Source organism: Asterias amurensis, chromosome 6, assembly GCF_032118995.1.
Source record: "Asterias amurensis chromosome 6, ASM3211899v1".
NCBI classification, from domain to species: Eukaryota; Metazoa; Echinodermata; class Asteroidea; order Forcipulatida; family Asteriidae; genus Asterias; species Asterias amurensis.
This window is the reverse complement of record NC_092653.1, coordinates 15,562,700-15,585,657: the sequence shown is the minus strand read 5'-3', so window position 1 is coordinate 15,585,657 and position 22,958 is coordinate 15,562,700. Positions and strand designations below refer to the sequence as shown.

The window sequence follows — 22,958 nt, the reverse complement described above, 5'->3', positions numbered from 1 at the left end:
ATCATAAACTACAGCCATACTATACATCATGTAGCATTACTCTATAGACTCTCTAGCGAGGGGGGGGGGAGAGAATGCACAATATGTATTTTCATTGACAGGTAGAATTCTACCTTTGTTTTGGCTGTTCTCTGTCTAGTTTACCTGTAGTTGTGTACGTGTACGTGCACATGTACACGTACATGGTTTAAATGCACTGTGGATTGATAAATCTGTAAATACTCAAAATAATTGTTAGCATAAGAAATTATCTGTTAATGAGCAATGGAGTACTGTTGAAATTTCAAAAACCTGTGGGAACAGCTCCCTCTGAAATGATGTGACTGTTGAGAAGGAGGTACACGTAATTTGTTACTCAAATATTAAAAGACTTCAGGCCTGAATCCATTTATTAGGCATCTGAAAGGATACATGTACAAATGTGCAACAAGGGTGTTTTTTCCTTCATTATTCTCTTGCAACCTCAATGACCAATTAAGTCCAAATTTTCACAGATTTGTTATTTAAAGGCAGTGGACACTCTTGGTAATTACTCAAAAAAATTGTTAGCATAAAACCTTACTTGGTAACGAGTAATGGAGCTGTTGATAGTATAAAACATTGTGAGAAACGGCTCCCTCTGAAGTAACAAAGTTTTTGAGAAAGAAGTAATTTTCCACGAAGTTGATTTCGAGACCTCAGATTTAGAATTTGAGGTCTCAAAATCGACCATCTAAAAGCACATAACTTCGTGTGACAAGGGTGCTTTTTTCTTTCATTATTATCTCGCAACTTTGACGACCAATTGGGCTCAAATTTTCACAGGTTTGTTATTTTATGCATCTGTTGAGATACACCAAGTGAGAAGACTAGTCTCTGACAACTACCAATAGTGTCCAGTGTCTTTAATGCATAACGGGATACACCAACCAATAATACTGGTCTTTGACAATTACTAACAGTGTCCAGTGCCTAAGAGAAGCATTTATTATTATGTAGAGTGTCATGTAGAGTGTCATGGCCGAGTGGTTAAGAGCATCGAATTCAAGTTCTGGTGCTAATTCACCGAGTGTGGGTTCGAATCCCGGTCGTGACACTTGTGTCCTTGAGCAAGATACTTTACTATAATTGCTTCTCTTCACCCAGGGGTATAAATGGGTACCTGCGAGGGTAGAGGTTGATATTGTGAATGAAAAGCTTTCAGAGCGCCACGGCAGCTCGGGGCTGTATACTCCCTAATGGGAGCTGAGAAAGATTAAAGGGATGTTTATTGGCCCAATGACCAGGGGACTAATGTAAAGCGCATTGATACAGTTTATTGTGAAATGCGCTATATAAGAACTTGTTATTATTATTATTATTATTATTATGCGTACAGCATGGCTGTTGAGTGAGGGTGTGGGTGCTTAGGTTGGGGTTCGGTTGTGGGTGCTTAGGTTGGGGTTCGGTTGTGGGTGCTTAGGTTGGGGTTCGGTTGTGGTTGTGGTTATAATTGGGTAGGGGTGTAGGGTAGAGGGGATTTAGAGGCAGCTTTTATGAGTATTTTAAGCTAAATGATGTCTCAAATTTCATCTTTGAGAGGATTGGAGGCCAGCAGTATTCAATTGCCCCTTTTGCAAAGGGCAGTTCCATTGGAAAATTAGAAGCTTTATGGTAAACTTGTTAAAATGTGTATACGGTAGTTCTGTCACAGATCCCCCCTGCCTACTATGTAGATGTACATGTATCAACATGTCATATTTTCCCCCCTTCGAAATTGATGATCAGGCACTCTGTTTATTTTGTATACTAATAAATATTTGGGGCATTAGGCAATGCAAAAATAAATTAAGGACTGCGTCCTACCTGTAGCTTGTAATTAATGGCTGTAACATGTACTTGAGTAGACCTTGGACTTGTTTTTAAAATCGCAAACAAATACAGTCATGCGTTGTGATCATTTAGCTCATTTGTCAAGTTTACAGACCTTCATTTTCCAAAAGAATTGGGAACATTCATTTGTGAATCAGGGAATGTATGGATATATTTTTTAAGAGTCGCCCACTGAAGGGAAAGAGCAAGACAAGAAGCTATAGTCATGATGGCATGTGAAATTCAAGCCCTATGGTTGTGGTTTTTCTCATAATTTACTGCTAAACCACTCAGGGTTTGATACTGTACATCAAACTTTGATTGGCGGAGGTACAGTGTACTTGTTCATACGTACACTACATGTATATAATTGAAATTTTTCCAGTTTGCTCTAGTCTGCTCTTGTCTGCTCCACTCAGCTCCAGTCTGTTCCAGTCTGCTCCAGTCAGCTCCAGTCAGCTCCAGTCTGCTACAGTCCTCTCAAGTTTGTTTCAATCTGTTTCAATCTGTTCCAATCTGTTCCAGTCTGTACCACCAGTATGATGTAGTCTGCTCCAGTCAGCTCCAGCCTGTTACTACAGTCTGTTCCAGCCTGTTACTACAGTCTGTTCCAGTCTGGTCTAGTCAGCTCCAGTCTGTTCCAGTCTGATCTAGTCTGCTCTAGTCTGCTCCATCTGCTTTGGTCTGTTCTACGTACATGTACATGTACATGTAGTCTGTTCTAGCATAGAGGTCAGCTCTAGTCAACTCCAGTTTGCTCCAGTCTGCTCTAGTCTGCTTTAGTCAGCTCCAGTCTATTCCAGTCTGCTCTAGTCTACTCAAATCTGCTTTGGTCTGCTCTACATTGTACATGTAGTCTGTTCTAGTCACTATGGTGATACTGAAAGTTTGTCTTGCAATGAATTTTATTGCTTTGAGAAATCGCACCCAGGCTAGGAATTTACCTGCACGATCGGTCGAACGCGCGAAACCATTTCTGCATGATCGGTCGATCGCGCAAACCCATTCCCGCACGATTGGTAGATCGCGCAAAGCCTTTCCTGCGCGATCGGCTGATAACTGGAAAAAATACTCGTAGCGCGATCAGTCAATCGCGCAAAGATGTTCAATGCGCGATCGCCGGATTGTTGCGCGATCGACCGATTGTTGCAAGATCGACCGATTGCTGCGCAACCAATTGATCTTAATTCATTTTTTAATAGCGCAGCGCGATCCGGTTGATCGCGCAGATTGACCGATTGCGCCCAACATATACTTTTATACACATAGATTGTGAAACTTTGTATGGTGGAAAACAATCTTTAACACCAAAATCTTTACTTTTAGGCTGTGGTACATGTAGTTACTGAAAAGAACTAATGATGTAGAATTTGAATTGTCTTCAGGAGAAAACATTGGTTTCAAGGGAATAGTACATAATCGATGTTGGAAGCTTTGCATGGTGTTGATTATGAGCCAAAATCTGGTAGGGAACTTGCGGGTGCAATCATGTTTTTAACTCTTTTTTAGGGGAAGAGTTTGTTCTGAGAAGAACCGATGTGGTCTCAACCACAACACTGACACACTCCAGTGCACACATCCAGCCAGCTATAACAATAACATTGATAATATTGAAGTCTTATATAGCGCGCAGGTATCTACCAAACAAGGTACTCAAGGCGATATACAAACTTACAGAAAGATAGGTTATTGCAGTGATGAGTTCTGAGACCCAATTATGTAGCACCTTTTAAGGGTTTACAAGTTGCTGCGGCACATACAGCAGCCACAGCCAGGAACACCTGGGCGAACCCCTTCTCTTTTCGATAAGTGCACTGGGTTCTTTTACATGCGTTTACACAACACACGTCCCATCCCATGCGAGGGACGAAGCAATGGTTAAGTGTCTTGCTTAAGGACACAAGTGTCACGGCTGGGGATTCGAACCCACACTCGAGTTTGAATTTGGTGCACTTAACAATTAAATGCATGTTTACAGCGCTTACAATTACATATAGTAAAAAAAAAAGCTCTTAGTTTTGTTTGTTTATAAAATTAAATCAGGTCCAAAATGTCTCGAAGATTGTCACAGTCTCTCAGGATACTATTGCCAACTTTATAACTAAGATTTTAGAAAGTTTTGAGAATCTTACGACTGATCTCACTAGCATGCAGTGCTTTTTTTCACAGGGTGTATCAGTGCACACCATTAATGGTTGATGCAAGCCAAAAATTCTTTGCCAAAATAAAAACACACGGACACCACTACTTTGCACAGTACAGGTGAGAGCCACTGACGAGCGGCCCCTGAAATATTATCTCCCCTAATCTCATACTAGCTCCTTGGTTTGGGAGTGAGGGGGCAATAGGGGACATTTTTGGCATATCGGGCTTCATGGTGAGAACCCGCAGGGCTGCCACATATTTTTTGAGGTCAGCAGAGGTCTGTGGTTTCAAAAGAAAAAAAAAAAGCAAAAAAAAAGAAAACGGAAAAAAGAAAGAAGTGAAAATGAGAAGGTGTTTTTTCTCTAGGGACGATGAAATGTCTGGGTGCAGTAAGGGGGTAAGGGGAGAATCCTGTCATGTTTCGGTTATGCTCTGTTTGTAAGGTTAGATTTCAAGCCTGTGTATGGTTTTTATGGGAGTTGATATGGGAGGAAAATCTCATTGGAAAGTGTAATGCACAATTCAAGAAGTCTGTACAATCTATAGACCCCCTTGCAGCGGCGGCTATCGCCGAGGTCAAACAATAAGCCTTTTTGAGATATGGCGGACACAATGCTACAACACTATAAGGTTTGGGTAAATTTGTGTGTATACACCCAAACCAAACAGTACACTCCTATCACGTCCGCCGTACCTCAAAAAGGCTTAAGGAAACTAGCTGCTTTGTTTTTGCAAAGGCAAGGGCACCAAGGCATTTTTTCCCTGGTAAAGGGCACCCTGTTAGGAAGTTGTACTTGAGCATTTCAAGGGCACAAAGTCTTTGACCAGGGGGCATGGAGGCAATTGCCTTTTTTGCCTCCGTGAAGCATAAGGCCTGCTGCACGCATTGTACGCACCCCGCACACGTCTCAGGCAATGGTACATTTTCCTTTGACCTCAGTGAGGGCGCTGTTTGGGCTTGTGAAGTCATTATATAATGCTTTGTGGTCTATTGATTCTGACACCCAATCTTCATACTCCCTTCTCACAAATGTATACTACACATTGGTTGTGCTGGCAACATTAACATGCCTTCATTGTTCTTTTGCGTGGGTGTATTTCAGGCTGTGTTCTTTGAAAAATGTTGCTGGATGTTTGCATTGTCTGCATCGTAGTCCCCATGGGTGAGGTGTGGGGGAGGAAAGAGGGAAGGTAAAGAGGAGAGGGGGGGGGAGGGGGATGACTGTCCCATTCCAAGAGTAAATTAAAACCTTGCAACTAATTTTGTTTGTGAGTGGGCAGTCCTTTTTCACAGTTCTCGCCAGAATTGCGCGTGCTCAGACCTACGCACGCAATACTGAGCACATGCACGCACGCTCAGAGCCGAAAAAAAAGGATGTCTGCTGCTGCCAGCATCTCAAAAGTCTCCCATTGTTTATTCCAGAAAGTACTGAGATACGTGTATACAGAGGAGAGCTTACTGTATGGGTACACCAAATAGTATACAAATCCCCAATGTAAATTTGACATCTAGTATTTTGTGGTTACTTAAAACCTGACGGACAAGTAAAAGAATCTGTTTTGTAAATGTGCAGGGATTGTCAGTCACAATCTGATTACAGTAAGTCACGTGGATAGTTTTACAAAGTCGTCTACATTTTGAAATAATCCGTCTGCGTATGATGAGTTTGGTGTTGGGCTACATCATCTCTCAATTCAACAATGCATGCTAAACTATCCCCTAGTCAACTAGAGTAATATTAACAATTGTAATGATTAAAGGGAATGGGAAAGGGAAAGGGATCACTCTTGAAATATATGGCAATACAAACTTTTTGTCAGAAGCCTACAGCGGCTTTCGATAAAGCATTTTTTTTTAAATATTTGACTTGAAAGTAATTTGATTAAAGCTATTATACACTTTCGGAACAGAATTTTTTTTTAAAGTTCACAGATTTACAAATAACTTACAGGGTTTACAGAAGGTAATGGTGAAAGACTTCTCTTGAAATATTATTCCATGAAATGCTTTACTTTTTGAGAAAACGTAAACACATGTCATGACACGGCAAAATTTGCGGAAACATGGGTGGGTTTTCCCGTTGTTTTCTCCCGACTCCGATGACTGATTGAGCCTAAATTTTCACAGGATTGTTATTTTATATAAGTTGTGATACACCAAGTGTGGGCCTTGGACAATACTGTTTACCGAAAGTGTCCAATGGCTTTAATGTAAAAAGATCAGTTGTTATGCCCCAAAACCCAATTTCTTAATTTTGGTAAAATCAAATCAAAATCTACATACAAAGTTTGAACTGTTTCAACATCATGTTGAGTTCTCTAAAATATGATTTCAAAAATAATTTTGATAACATTTTCACCTGATTGATTTTGTGCTAACTGTTGATTGAAAAAGCTGGAGCGGAATCTACTCTTTGAGAAAACCAAATGAAAATAGCCTCAAAAACAAAGTATGCCTTTTGTTTTTGGATGTAGATCCTAGCATACAACAAAACTAATCTAAAATTTTCATGGTCGCATTTTTGAGATATCGCCGAAAATTCAGATCAGTTATTTCCATGCAGGAAGAATAATCCCCAATAGGAATACACAATCTGAGAAACTTTTTTACTACACCGTAAGGCTTCTCAAATTAAATTTTGGGGCATGTAAAAACTTATGTTGTTGTACCTAAACCACATTCCACGCAGTACAATATTTCTCAAAATGCTTTTAAAATACTATCAAAAGCTGCTGTAAGCTTTTAAAGGGTTTTGATACTTTTTTGCAGATCAAGTTTTTGGCCATGACATGAATCCCTACTCACTGTAACTGATGATGAATTTAATTTAATTTACCTCTAGAAGTTTCAGCTTCATTTGCGAAAGGTTTTGAGAGAAAAAAGGAAAAAATCACGCAATATTTTCAAGAGAATCGCATTAATAGCCTACATTGTACATGATAAATTTTTCATGACATTTAAAAAAAAAAAAAAAAAACTACAGCAGCTCAGCAAGCAATATTTTAGTGGGAAGCTTACAACCATCAGTATTTTTAAACCATGTATAAAATTTAGAGTAAATCTGTAGACATTGTGTTTTGTGTCTTACAAAAAGTACCCAAACCGTAAATACCTTCCCTTTTAAAGGAACACACTGCCTTGGATCGGTCGAGTTGGTCTTTGAAAAGCGTTTGTAACCGTTTTTTATAAAATGCATATGGGTAGAAAGATGTTGAAAAAGTAGAATACAATGATCCACACAAACATGCCTAGAAATTGCGTGGTTTTCCTTTTACCTCGTCGACTAACACGTCAGCCATTTATGGGGGTCAAAATTTTGACTCCCATAAATGGCCGACCATGTTAGTTCGCACAGTAGAAGGAAAACCACGCAATTTCGTGTGGCAAACTTGTGTGGATCATTGTATTCTACTTTTAAAACATCTTTCCAACCATATGCATTTTATAGAACGGTTACAAACGCTTTTGTTTTGACCAACTCGTTCGATCCAAGGCAACGTGTTCCTTTAAAAACGTGGGGGTTCTTGTGAGATGATTCATGCCACACCGTGGTATAATTTTCTCGTCACACCCAGCACAAGTACATGTACTCAGTACAACCATGGAGGTAGACTGGGTTCATAGGAAAACAATGTGTCCTCCAGTCAGTCAGGAGGCATAAAAAGGGGAGTGTGCTACTACCACCGTTCTAGGAACGCTGACAATTGCAACGACCTTTGTATTAAAATATGAGGTGTCCATGACCTGGGGACCCAAGTACTGAGCGTGAAGATAGGGGGGCCTTGCATTGTTCGGCAACAGGATACCGTTTCTGTGTTGTGTTAAGGGTTTGCCGGCTTGTTGACGTGGGGGTTTGTGTAGTTTGTTTGGGATGGTGGTGTCATGGTTTGGGTTGTAGGAGTGGTTTCGCTCCTGGTCACACAGGCAAGGGGGGGGGGAGTGAGGTGGTAGTTTGGTTTTGAAGATTCATTGGGAAAGAATTTGATTTGCAGGGACGTGTAGAGACCATGTAGTGAGGGCACACTGAAATCAAAATATTTTGTGTGTGTATAATAAATATGAATTATACTGCTTATAGTATTGTTATCATTCAACTGGAAAGAAACCCAAGTAATCCAATATTCAGTAGCTTTGCTAAATAAACCTTACTTTTTTAAATGTCCCAGGGTGAAATACAAAATTGGTAACAATAAAAAAAGAATTTCGGCACTTCTCTTCTAATGTTTGGAGTACTATTTTTTTCAGAATTTTTTAAAGTAAGCCGGGCAATTTGAACTACTTGCTTTTATTATTTGAATCAGCCTATAAATAGGCAAATCTGTTATCCTACACTTTTTGGGTGACAATTAATCCAGCCAAAATACCATTCAACCTGTGTACCAATTGAGACTGGTATCTTGCTAATTTTTGCTTAGCAGAAAATAAGTTGTTCAGCAATATTTTCTGCTTTAAAATCACCTGTATGAAATTGGGTACAAGACCTAATTTAATAGAGCTGATTTTAAAGCAGAAAATATTGCTGAACAATTTCCTGCTTAGCAATTAAAAATTAGCAGGATACCAGTCACAAAATGGTACAGGATAAATGGTACTTTAGCTGATAACCTTATTCTGGCAAGTAAAATTTTGTTGTGCCTATAGCTGTAAAGCTGCTTGTTTTGCTTTGTAAGCAGCTCTATGAAATTGGGGCTAGGTGACTGGTACGGTATACGGGTGAAGCACTCACAATGAAAAGTTGTGGTTTTCCTCATGTGCACACGTGCGTACGGTACATTGTTTGTATTGTAGAAGTTAATAAGTGTATTGTGTATTGGGTGGGCGGCCTGTGGGTGGAGGCTTAGCTAACGTTATAGAAATATTGTATAGTGTTGCGTGAATGGGTTAAATATGGGGTAAAAATGTGGTAGCACTGGAGGCGTCCCCATTGAATCACTGTTGGGGTGCATTACATAAACAGGCTGTGTAGTGCATGAACATGTACTAAATAGTTCGGTGGTTTTGTTGGCGGACTACATTTCATACACTTAAACCATACGCTAAGTTGTGTCACAGACTGTAACATGGGGGTAACTGAAATATGCTGGTCATGAATATCATACAATACCAAGCACAGCACTAAGACTATAACAACAATCGTGGCTGATTATGATGGGGGGATATTATGAAGCGGAGAAGAAGTGTTTGTCCAAACTGTTTGCCCACCATAGTTCACCCACTCCACAGCCCAATCCTATCCATGTCACCCCGGCGTGAAACAAAAACCCCACAAGTCCACACAACTCGGGCCCAGTAAGGGTACACCCGATACACAAGCCAAAAAGATACGCCTCGGATGCCTTCCTGTCATAAGAGGGTCGATACCGTGGTGTGGTGCAGATCCAACAACGGTCTCTGGTATCTGAGCACCGATGAAACGAACACCGTAAAACGATACACAGAAGCCTCTTACCAGCGCTTGTTGCGACGGAAAAGCGAGACTCGCGAAGCGTGCAAGGGTACACCGGCTAGTGAGAGCCCGTAAATTTGTGCTGGCTCCCACGTGTGTGCTCGCTAGTATTAGGTTTTGTCAGGGGCATTAGTCATTAACCTAGATATATCGGTGTTGTGGAGAAGGGGATCTGTGGTGTTGGACAGATTTCAAATTTTTAGGAGAGCAGAGGCGGCTCCCCAATTAATGTCAGAACAGTGGGGGGAGAAGAAACTGGAACAGAATTTCCTAATTTGGAAAATTTTCTTCTGAACTCTTCGTGGAGTTCAGAACTGATTGAGTGTTGACTATTTAGAGGGCTATTATACCACCAGGCACCAGGACGAGTTTGTGTTGTCACTGAAGAAAGAGCACCTTGTGTGTATACACAGACAATCTATATTGTGTAAACTGTAGACCGTGCTTAATAATGGGTCATCGTGAAGGCTGTTTGACAAACCCAGACGCTCTGTGGTAAATCTATACAGATACACCTCAGAGACGCCTTTTTTATTCCCTGTACAAAGTAATGGAACCAAATTGAGGCTTGATGGACAAATAGTCTGGTCACTGTTTCAGAGGTGGCGATATAGAAGTACGATTGTCATTGTGGATATACAGGGTACTGTACTTTTTGAAGATGCATGATTATAAAGGTCATGGTGCAGAGCTCTCAGACTGTAAACTTTTAGACTGTGGCTATAAAAATCAACTACAGAACCAGGAGTCTTTTGGAAGATGAAGTTTCACTGGCTCTTGCTGTCCTTGACAGCTGCCAGTCATTTGTTTCAAAACCAAGTGAGCCAATTTATTAATAGCCAATATTTTAATGTTGCTTAGAAGAAATGTTTTAAAACAATTATTAAATTTTGAGGACTATTTTTGAAGGTTTGTGGTACAGTCTGGTGCATTTTGTTCGCTGGTGGTGGTTTTTAACATCATGGCTGAGCTATGTTAAAGTGCACCAATTTTTTATTTTTTATTTGGTTGTTGTTTTTTGTTGTGTGTTATTTTGGTGATGCTGGTGGGTTGTTGGTTTTTGCTGTTGTTTTGTTTGTTGGTAGAAGAGTAGAGTAGATTCTCCTCCTTCAGTTTTTATCAAAAACACCTTGCAACAAACCTGTGATAAACTTATTCCATGGTCATGTTTTTATTGAAAACAGTGAAAAATAAATTGACATTCTTTCATGGTTTTATTGCATATTTATGTCATCCTTATCTTGATTGAGACAATGACATATTAAAAGGACAATGATTACAGGGTCTGCAGAGGCCATTTCATAGACTTTGAAACTACTTCATAGACTTTGAAACCAACTGCTCGGTGCAAATAAATCTTTCTCATAGACCTGAAACTTCATGAAGGCAATGAAGACATTTGCCTTTACATTGACATTTGAAAACAAAATAATTGTTGTAAGTTTATTGGCTTTTGCTAAAATTGCTGGCCTGGGGTCTTGCATCCAGTATAAAATATTTCAGCTCTGCATCCATACCTCCCCCCTCCCCTCTCCTGGTCCTAACAGATTGTTAGTAGGTAGAAACGTTTATCTTTGAGTAATTTATGAGACATGTGACAGGAATTTCAACCTGGAAGGGGCAAGGCCACATTTCCTGAATAAAAGGAACTGCCATTGGAATATTAGAGTGACCTTTTGTGTTGGGTACCAAGGGTGCACCTTAGTACATAACGTACATAAACCCACACAGTGCAATATATATTCAAAAATACATCACAATACTTAGAAGTTTCACAACTTTTTTACAGTACGGGAAAATTTTTCCAATGAATCTTGAACTTTGATCCTCTTTGATATGGGGAGTTGCGAGGACTGGTGAGTTATTCTCCCTCCAAATAATAACACCCCTACAATAGTTCAAAAGTCCAAGAATCGATCTTCAAAAAAGGCCCAACACTTCTGGTCAAATAATGTAGGACCACTTTTATCAGGGTCTGTGCCATAAAAAATACATGTATGTCAAGTTTGAAGTCGACGTGAATTATTCTCCCTCCAAATAATAACACCCCTACAAAAGTCCAAGAATCGATCTTCAAAAAAGGCCCAACACTTCTGGTCAAATAATGTAGGACCACTTTTATCAGGGTCTGTGCCATAAAAAATACATGTATGTCAAGTTTGAAGTCGACGTGAATTATTCTCCCTCCAAATAATAACACCCCTACAAAAGTCCGAGAATCGATCTTCAAAAAAGGCCCAACACTTCTGGTCAAATAATGTAGGACGTTTTTTTTTTATCAGAGTCCATGTCATACAAAATACATGTATCTCAAGTTTGAAGTCAACAACCCCCAGGTCACAATTAGTACATGTAGGCAAAATTTGTACACTAACCTCCTTTTATTGGGCTCTCAAATCTGTGTAATAGATATTTTGAGGGTCTACAAATGACTCTACTAAAGGCACTGGACACTATTGGTGTTTACTCAAAGTAATTGTCAGCATAACAACTAATTACATGTACTTGGTTACGAGCAATGTAGAGCTGTTAAAACATTATGAGAAGCGGCTCCCTCTGAAGTAACGGAGTTTGAGAAAGAGATAATTTCTCACTATGGCGTCTTTTTGAGGCTTCTGAAAGCACACAAATCTGTGCAACAAGGGTGTATTTATTTTATTTTTCTCTTGCAACTTTCAATGACCAACTGAGCCAAATTTGTTGTTATTTTGTGCATTATGTTTTGATGCACCAAGTGAGAATTCTGGTCGTGGATGATTACCAAACGGTCAACTTGCACTCGGTGCTGTCCCTATTTAGTGGGGTGAACCATGGTATTGCTCCATGGGTGAACCATATGGGTGTACATGTATACTCAATGGAGTGGCACAGGAGCACTGGCCTGCCTGGAGGTCAGGACTTCTGCCTGTGAAGGGTGTTTAATTAGGAGATAAACAATTAGAGAATAGGTTTGTGTGGGGCTTTTTGAAAGGTGGGTGATAATCATTGTCAGCTTAGCACACTTCACCTGCTTGCTTATAATGCTCTTCATGGTTATAACCCCTATAAATTTCTATTGTTATACGTGTTTCAGGCCTTGAATTCTGTTCCTTGAAGGGGCACAGCAATTTTCCTGTGGTAAAGGGTGCTTTCTATGCAGACAAGTTTAGTTTGTACTGCAACTTTGCAAAGGGCACCACGGCAAAAGCACAGGGCACCACGGCAAAAGCACAGGGCACCACATCATTTTGCTTTTTGGTGCTGTGGGTAAGCTTAGCTGTGGGTTATTTCGAGGCCTGGTGTTTACAAGAAGAAGCAGTTTGACTTGTGCGTCTATGGTCAGAGGGTGGTGTGTGTGTCATGGCTGAGTGGTCAAGCGCACAGGACTTTCGCTCTTGTGTTTCTTATCAGCATAGTGTAGGTTCGAGTCCCTCTCTTGACACTCACTTGTTTCTTAAAATGATTGTACTGCCTTCCAGGTTTTGGTTACTGTTTGGTTTAAGTTTAAATGTACTCATTATTGTAATGTGTTTGCTTAGAACTGCTACTGGCTTTCTTCAATACCCTTAGACCCACTTGTTTTTTAAATGTTTGTACTGCCTTCCAGGTTTTAGTTGCTGTTTGGTTTAAGTTGACTCAATATTGTAATTTGTTTGCTTAGATCTGCTTCTGGCTGGTCCAGGTTTTAAGGATGGTTCATTTTCAGACTTTTTAGTGTTTTTTAAAAATTGTATGCTGTTTTTTTTTAATTCTTAGGTTTGTTAATCTACGATCTGCTTCTGGCTGGTCCAGGTTTTAAAGGAACACGTTGCCTTGGATCGGTCGAGTTGGTCTTTGAAAAGCGTTTGTAACCGTTTTTTATAAAATGCATATGGGTAGAAAGATGTTGTAAAAGTAGAATACAATGATCCACACAAACATGCCTCGAAATTGCGTGTTTTTCCTTTTACTTCGTCGACTAACACGTCGGCCATTTATGGGGGTCAAAATTTTGACTCCCATAAATGGCCGACCATGTTAGTTCGCACAGTAGAAGGAACACCACGCAATTTCGAGGCAAACTTGTGTGGATCATTGTATTCTACTTTCAAAACATCTTTCCAACCATATGCATTTTATAAAAAACGGTTACAAACGCTTTTGTTTTGACCAACTCGTCCGATCCAAGGCAACGTGTTTCTTTAAGGATGGTTCATTTTCAGACTTTTTAGTTTTTTTTTTAAAAATTGTATGCTGTTTTTTTTTAATTCTTAGGTTTGTTAATGATTAATTATTTAGTTTAGTGTTTTTTAGCCTTTATTTTCTTAAATTTTTTCTCTATGAAGCGCCTTGAGTGTCTTTTAGGCGGACTTTGGCGCTATATAAGTTTTCGTTATTATTATTATATTCTTAAGCGAGACATTTATGGAACCATTATTACTTTATCTTTTGTTCGGAGGGTTTGTAAAGCTGTAGGTCCTGTGTGTTGTGTAAATGAACCCAGTACACTTATCGCTAAGAGAAAGAGTCCCCCTGGTTTTTCTGGCACTGGCTGCTGAATGTGCCGCAGTACCTTGTAAACCCTTGAGGCCGAGTCAAACTGCAGCGATAACGAAAACGATAACGATCATGACGCAAAGAGAACCATCTATTGGTTGAATGAGCGTGTGCGTATTCTGCATGGAGCAATTCAACCAATAGAATGAGTTCTCTTTGCGTCGTGATCGTTATCGTTTTCATTAATGCTGCAGTGTGACTCGGCCTTTACTAGGTGTTACGTGAGATGGTCTCATAATTCATAAACTTGAAAAGCCGGTCTGGAGATAAATAATGCTAAGCGCTTCAAACACCTCTAGATAAAGCACTATTTATATAAACACTAGAGTTATTCTTCTTATTGCTATAATTAATGAGGTCTAATCACAAATGTTATCTGCACAGCCAAAGTTTACAATTCAACTGTGAGATTTTGGGCGATAGAGTGCGAGAGTTCAAAAACCTTTTGACGACCTGTCTGGTGCATACATGTACAACATTTTTAACTTGTAGTTTCTCAGGGGGTTAAAAACCACTGTTGTTATATATGCATGACGGTAATGAATGCATTGAGTTCAGAGTGTAAAACACTCACCGAACCATTGACTTTGTTTAGCACAGGCCAGTTATTATAAATCACGGTCCAATGATAGTGTTGTTTTCCTAAAACAAGTGAAAACAAAATAAAATACAAAATATTTTGTTTACGTAAATTAGCAAGTTTACTAGTTTCACAGTGAAGTAGCTTTGACAAGTTACAAGTGATTTGCCTGTGGGTTTTTTTCCCCACAGAACTTGGGAAAGTACTAATACAGTACTCAGATTGGTGTTAGGGTAAAACCAAACTGATGTAAAAACTAACATCTAAAAGCTTTCTTGTTATAAAGTTTGTAATGGTAGGGTGCATTCTGTGAAATTGTTTTGTCTGAAATATCCCTCTTGGTTAGAAATTTGATTTTTTGTTTAAATACAAATTTGATTCTCCAATGTTGTGGACGAGCGATTAGGAGTACTGGACTCTACATGTAGCTGTGGTCTTTCTGATCAGCAGGGTGGGGGTTCTTGTCCCGGTGTTGACTCACGTGTCCTTGAGCAAGATACTTTATTACAACTTTGTCCTCCGATGGGAGTTTCGTGGCTGAGTGGTTAAGAGCACCGAATTCAAACTCTGGTGTTTCTGAGTTCGAATCCCCAGCCGTGACACTTGTGTCCTTAAGCAAGACACACAACCATTGCTTCGCCCTTCAGATGGGTTGTAGAGCCGTTGGTCCCATGTGTTGTGTTATCGAAAAGAGAAAGGGTTCGCCCCGGTGTTCCTGGCTGGATTGGCAGCATATTGTGCCACAGCACCTTGTAAACCATTACATGGTGCTTAAGGATTAGGTCTTATATCTCAAAATTCGCCCCACTCCTTGCAGTAATAATACCTGTCGCTTTGTATCCTTTGGCAAAAGACGCGTTATAAATACGGTTATTACTATTATTATTATTATTATTATTAAATAGGACATGAAGCAGTAGGTACAGTGTACTGAGATTGGTAATACTTGTAACAGAACCCAGAACACTTATTGTGAGGAGTAGGGGTTAGCCTTGGTGTTTCTGGTTCACATTGCAAGCACCCTTCTTGACAGGTTTCTTCAGGCTTACAGCTTCACTGATTAAGTTCACTTATATGGCATCCTTGTTTTCATTACCAGAAATATATAATAATCATGCAGAAAAACCCAGCTTTCGAAATCAGAAGTTTGTTGTTTCTTGAAAACATGACAACTATTTGAAGGTTGATTGTATCTAGGGTGTTTTCGAAGAACCTGTGCAGCAGATACAAACAGAACAAACAACCAGAACATATTCTTCCAAAGAAAATCAGTCAAATCCCATTTAAAAAAAATATTTCTGTGGTAGAATGTTATTCCGAATCGAGAACCGCTCCCAAAAGTGAAAGGATTCTTCATCAGAAACTGCAAAAAATGCTCGGTGAATAAACATGTAACACAAACCCCGCCATGTTTTCCTTCAGATATCATATTTTGGTTGAACAGGAAATGAAAGTCCCTGTCTGACAAAAAGCCTGAGGAAGTGGTGGCCGGGGTTAGGTGAAATTATCATATAACCCTACCCCTCACTCGGCTGTAACTTGGCTGTGGGAACAGTATCAGTTTTATAGGCATTGTATGTTTATCCGTGAAACAGTGTGCAACTACTGGTAGGATAGATGCTGAAACACTAGTGGAAGAAACTTACTGTTTGTGTTGTTGGTAAGTTTGTATACCTACATGTACCTATCCACAATTGTTACAGTCCTGGGGACCTGGGTTCTACATTACTACTAAGCTAAACCGCTGATTTCACAGTGACTAGAATAAGTATTGTCGTCTAGTTACTGATTCACAAGTTCTTGATTTGTGCAATTCATAATCATAGACGTTTAAACCAATGTTTGTATGAGAGAGATTGGCTGAAGCAGACTTGGTGTTTATATATATCCCCCTGTGGGAGTTTGCCAAGTTCCCTTGATGGGAAGATCATCTAAGTAAACAAACAAATAAACAAACTAACAAGCCTGTGTTGTTGATGGATGATTATATTGTCGGACATTATCTGCTTTTTATAATGCTTTTTTTTTTAGAAAAAGTAATTGACAAGTTACTTGAATTTGTGTGGTACAATGGCTTGGGCAATCACATGAGAAAACTCAAGTTTGAGTTCTCACTGTACACTTGTTGAACCATCATTAAAGACACTGGACAGCCTTTGGTAATTGTAAAACACCAGTTTTTCACTTTGTGTATCTCAACATACGCATAAAATAACAAACCTGTGAAAATTTGAACTCAATTGGTCGTCGAAAGTGCGAGGTAATAATGGAAGAAAAAACACCCTTGTCACACGAAGTTGTGTGCTTTCAGATGCTTGATTTCGAGACCTCAAATTCTAAATCTGAGGTCTCTAAATCAAATTCGTGGAAAATTACTACTTTTTCGAAAACTCTGTCATTTCAGAGGGAGCCGTTTATCACAATGTTTTATACTATCAACCTCTCCCCATTACTCGTTACCTTGTGATGTGATGTTTTACATGTATGCTGATAATTATTTTGAGTAATTACCAATAGTGTCCACTGCCTTTAAAGCTGCTCTATGAAACTGGACCCAGTTATTACAGTAGCTTGCTCGTTCACTGTCCACCAGCATTTCCCTGAATTTTCACTTGGCCTAATCTATCTGGAAAGTTCTTTTCTCATCCAGCCCATTATATTTTGTGTGAGATTTGAGTGTACAGCCATTCAGTTTATGTACATGTATAGAGTACATTGAGCACTTGTGTAACATGGTGTCCACGCAGTAAGCGTGGGGTAAGCTGGGTGTGTGAGACAAAAATGGACTTAATTGTTCCATCAAACCAGTGCGCCTCAATCAAGGCTAGATTTGGGTCGGCAGTGCTTATCACAGGGTCAGGTATTTCCAATCTTTTTCAAGTCCAAAAAACTTGTTGTGGATTTAGATATAGGAGAAGAGGAAATAGACGAATCTAGGCCTCACTCCGTCTGCCGACGTGGCTTGGAGGCCATGGTCTCCGGTGCCCCCAGGGTCCAATTTCATAGAGCTGCTTAAGCACAAAATTTTGCTTAAGCAAAAAAATCCTTGCCTAATAAAATCAGATTACCGGCCAAGACTCCACTCAATGGTTATGCTAAGTAAACAACAGATAAATACCAGTCACAAGCAATGTATATGGCATGAAGTTTTTGCCATTAACATAAGCGAGCTATATTTTTGCTTAAGCAGCTCTATGAAATTGGCCTAGGTGCCCCTTCAAAAAGTGTCCCATAAACCCTTAGATTGTACAATGGATGTACCCCTTGCAAAATGAAAATGGCCTTGCCCTCTCATAGTTGAAATTCCAGGCCTACCTCAGAGAAAAAAAATAACTTCAAGAAGATGTAAAAAAATGTGTTTTTTCCCCCTTGTTACTTCCTTAAAGGAACTGGATACCTTTGGTAATTGTCAAAGAACAGTATTCTCACTTGAAGGAGTATCCCAATATTGCATTAAATAACAAATCTGTGAAAATTTGGACCAAATTGGTCATTGAAGTTGCAAAAGAATAAATTAAGAACAAAACACCTTTGTTGCACAAATTTGTGTGCTTTCAGATGCCTACAATATGCTTCAGGCCTGATGTCTTTTAATATTTGAGTGAGAAATTACCTCTTTCCAAAAATTAACTATGCTACTTTAGTTTCTCACAGTTATATCAACAGCTCTCCATTGCTTGTTACCAAGTAAGTTTTTATGCTAACAATTATTTTGAGTATTTAACCAATAGTGTCCAGATTAAAGATTAGTGTAATTTGATATGGTTTATTCTCAAACTGGGTTTTCCCTTGACTAGTGTGCTCTAAAATGACATCTTTTTCCTGGCAAGGTGGAAGGCTTTTTGTGTTGTTCAAATTTTCAGAATGGTTCACCACCAAGGGCAACCAGGGTTTGATTCTGTTGTGACAAGGACCGCGTTCCCACTGGATCCACAATTGCGAGATCGGGATTCCGCAACAAGATTAGTTGCAGGCGTGAAATCGCAGTCGCGTTCCCACTTGAGTACGATCGCGCACTGATCCCCTTTTTGGGGAACGGAAGTGGGTTCAAAAGAACACTGTTCGCCAGCAAATTGCAGGGTCTGATCGCCCTTTGCGTTCCCACTAGACTTTTGATTGCCCATTAATCCACAAGGGCGATCAGATCCCGCTTTGATCTTACTCCTGAGGAGGATCAAAATTGCACGGTAAAATCCTGATGGCACTCGCGTTCCCATTGGAGCTTATTTTTTCTTTGATGGCCCTTTGATCGCCCTTTCGGGGTCTTGATCGCCCTTTTCTCGAATTGGGAGATCAATGCGGGGTCCAGTGGGAATGGGGTCAAGGAGATTTCTCCAAAATATTTGGATGGTCTTGGGTTAAACTATCTTCTTTTTGTCACTGTTACTCAAACCGCTCAACATTCTATCACAAATTGTCTAATTTTACAATTTCCTGTAAAATGAAGTTGACCAATTTAGGGTGTCAATAAAAGCAAAGTGTAAGTTAAAGGCACTGGACACTATTGGTAATTACTCAAAATAATTGTTAGCATAAAACCTCACTTGGTAATGAGTAATGGGGAGCTGTTGATAGTATAAAACATGAAAAACGGCTCCCTCTGAAGTAACGTAGTTTTCGAGAAAGAAGTAATTTTCCACTAAAATATTTGAATTTGATTTTGAGACCTCAGAATTAGAGGGTGTTTTTTCTTCCATTATTATCTCGCAACTTCGACGACCAATTGAGCTCAAATTTTCACAGGTTTGTTATTTTATGCATATGTTGGGATACACCAAGTGAGAAGACTGGTCTTTGACAATTACCAAAGGTGTCCTGTGCCTTTAACAGATGAATTATAGGGAAGGAAAACACTGCCATGTCATGTCTAGTTTTCAATTTGTTTTCACGAGCCTGACATTTGATCTATTTTTTTGTGTGTGATAATAAAACCCATCCAGCTAAACAAAGTTTTTACAAGCCCATAGGGAGTTTAACTAGTCATTTTTGTAGAGATGCTTGGCTATACAGTATAGTGGCTCTGTGTTTTTGTGAGTGATATTAATATTGTTAGCTCTTTCTGGTGAGAGCGGAGGGAGAGACGAGAATGAGGTATAAGGGCACAATCTACCGATGATGTCTTACCCCCTTTTTCCCCTCCGACGCTCAGGCCGTTTGTTGTATCGGGTTTCCGTCTGCATCTGGAGATAATTTAGATCGGTTTTCAAGTGCTTACAGCCCAGTGTTCAGTGGCTGATAGTCTTAGTTCTCCACGCCCCTGATTAATAACTCATCCAAAAGTCATACCGCTGTGACGACTTTCCCCAAGCTCTCCGAGAGGAGAGGAGGAGAGGAGAGAGCTGGGAAAATGCAGCCATGCTCCGACGGTAGTGGTCTACATATCAGTGCAGAAGTGGACACATATCCGCACCGCCCCACTTGTTACAGTATTGGCTACAGCCAGCCCTAGGCGCAACACCGGTTCTGGTTTCGCTGCACAATTCGCCAAGTACGACTCCTTCCGGCGCCCGTGGCTGCCCGGGCTGCTTTAGGAAGCACGGCGTGCGGTGTAAATGGCGTTTCGGTACCCGGGCAGAGTGGGCTCTAGTCTTTTTTGCAGCTTTTTCTCTCTTCTGCGTTGCCTCTGAGGGTTGTGTGAGGTTTGAACCACGGAGATAACATGAACGACAATCAAAAAGACTTGACATTTTCGTTCAGGATTTTTCCCCCCCATTAAAAAACACCAGTGTTTTTTTTTCTTTTCTTCCTGTGTTTTGTTCCTATTTTTTTGCGTTGTGATGATGATGGCAATGTCTTACTTAGTGGAAAAAACGCTGCATGGTTGAGATGCTCAGAGCGATGGTTTACTCATGTTATTGATTGAGACATTCAAACTCTCAGAGCCTTTCCTTATGAACATTTGAAGGTGTCCTGTGGTGTTTGAAGATCGAGAGATTTAATTCAACAGAGTCGGTGAGTTTGATGCTTGTATTTTTTACCGCTGAGTTAAATATCCTTTTGTGGTGTAAACCCATTTCTTCTTCTAATTGCCTTGAATTTTGTGTCAAATCTTTGCCTTGTGTAATTTGCGTTTGTAAATAAAATAAATGCACACATTTATAGGCCTGCTAGAAAATGTTCAACCTCAACAGAAATCTGTACATATTTTAAAATTATTTGGGTTGGGGTGGGGTGGGGTGGGGTGGGGTGGATTGAGGGGTTCATGGAGGGGGTGGATTTAAAATTTGGTCACACACATTATTTGAGAAAATAGAATTAGCTGTTGCAAGCTGCTTACAAACCAAAATTGACCTGACGATACTGTGCATGGCCAAAGCCCAATTTATGGAGCTGCTTAAGCAGCAAAATCCTTGCTTAGTAAAATCAGATTACCGGCCAAGACTACACTCAATTGTTATGCTAAGTAAACAACAGCTAAATACCAGTCACAAGCAATATATATATGTTTATATGGCATGAAATTTTTGCCAGTAACATGTGAAAAATAAGCGAGCTATTTACGTGCTGAAGCAAATGTTTTGCTGAAGCAGCTCTATGAAATTGGCCACTTATGTTTGGACCCCAGCAGAGTCTTTTTCAAAGGCCAAATTTATTTGTGTACAGTGATATACATGTCAGTTTTGAATGAGTATTTGGATACCATGGACTAGTTTTGGCGATGAGTAAGGTTCAAACAACAGTTTGAAAAAAAAAAGATGTCATTTGGACACCCCTGCTTGATCTTTATTTAGGGGAGGTTTACTACCAGTTGAGACTCACTCTGTAGCAATTGGCCTGGGGACGGTTAAAACACCTACATGTACTGCATATCACTCTGTAGCATTTAACTCCATAATGGTACGCAGCTTCACATTTTTGGTGGATGAGACAAAACAAAATGAGTAACTTTGTGCATGAAACGCTCTCTAAATCAAACCAAAGCGTTTAGCGGAGGTTTACCAGCCAGTTTCAGAGACTCACCCCATAGTATTTGGCCAGGGGACAGTTAAAACACCTACTGCATGTACATGTATAGCTTTCCAGGTTTTTAAAGATTTATTTTATATGCTCTGTAGCATTTAGCTCCATTTTGTTTCACAATTGGTTGACAGAGCGAAACAAAATGAGTAACTTTGTGCATGAAGCGCTCTCAAAGTCAACCCAAAGTTTTTAGGCAGTTAGGGGAGGTTTACCAGCTGGGGACAGTTAAAACACCTACTGCATGTATAGCATTCCAGATTTATTTTATATTTATTTTATATAACACTCTGTAGCATTTAGTGCCATGAGGTTTACCAGTTAGTTTTAGAAACTCACACTTTCCGAGCTTTATGATGGGTACACAGCTTCACAATTTGGTTGACGTGACATAACAAAATTAGTAACTTGTGGCTGAACGCTCGACAAGCAAAAATATTTAGGGGGAGGTTTACCAGTCAGTTTTAGCATGGTTTTTAGAGACTCGCCCTGTAGCAATTGGCCTGGGGACAGTTATAACACCCACTGCATATTGTATATAGCATTCCAGATTTTTTTACATTTATTTTATATGTAACTCTGTAACATTTAGCACCATGATGATACACAGCTTCACAATTTGTCAAACAAAATGAGTAATTTGTGGATGAAACGCTCTCAAACCAAAATATTCAGGAGAGGTTTACCAGTTAGTTTTAGAAACTCACACTTTCCGAGCTCCATTATGGGTACACAGGTTCTCAATTTGGTTGATGGGACAAACAAAATGAGTAACGTGTGTATAAAACTCTCTCAAACCAAAATATTCTGGGGGGAATTTATCAGTCAGTTTCAGAGACTCCATTGACTAGTTTTGGCGATGAGTAAGGTTCAAACAACAGTTTGAAAAAAAAAGGTGTCATTTGGACACCCCTGCTTGATCTTTATTTAGGGGAGGTTTACTACCAGTTGAGACTCACTCTGTAGCAATTGGCCTGGGGACAGTTAAAATACCTACTGCATGTACAATGTATTAGCGTTCCAGGTTTTTTTCCCTTTATTTTTAATATCACTCTGTAGCATTAAGTTCATGATGGTACACATCTCCCAGATTTGGTCGATGGGGCAAAACAAAATGAGTAACTTTGTGCATGAAATAATCTCAAAGTCAAACCAAAGCATTAAGGGGAGGTTTACCTGTCAGTTTCAGAAGCTCACATTTTCCGAGCTGCTCCATGATGGGAACACAGCTTCATAATTTTGTTGACGGGCCAAAACAAAATGAGTAACTTTGAGCATGAAACTAAAGTATTTAGGGAAGGTTTATACCAGTCAGTTTTAAAGACTCACTCTAGAATTTGGCCTGGGGACAGTTAAAACACCTACACGTACTGCATTCCAAGTTTTTTAAAATTTTATATATAAAATGGGTGAGCTAGCTACAATGTAGACTTTCAATTCAGGGAAAGTGCTTCTCCATTTAGCGCAGCGTGCATTCATCATTG

At 39.7% G+C, this 22,958-nt stretch overlaps 1 protein-coding gene across 3 annotated transcripts in view; it reads left to right on the top strand.

Moving 5' to 3' along the window:
• LOC139938473 (uncharacterized) overlaps positions 1 to 22,958 on the top strand; it is a 61,512-nt gene that overhangs the window by 13,370 nt on the left and 25,184 nt on the right. The window contains exon 1 of one of the 3 annotated variants that reach the window (XM_071934026.1): positions 15,778 to 16,177. The exons of 1 other annotated variant lie outside the window; for it this stretch is intronic. The gene's annotated coding sequence lies outside the window, so the exon portion shown is untranslated. Of the gene's footprint in view, positions 1 to 15,777; positions 16,178 to 20,430; positions 20,470 to 22,958 lie in introns of those variants that run through there. One more of the 3 variants, XM_071934027.1, reaches the window with a different exon arrangement.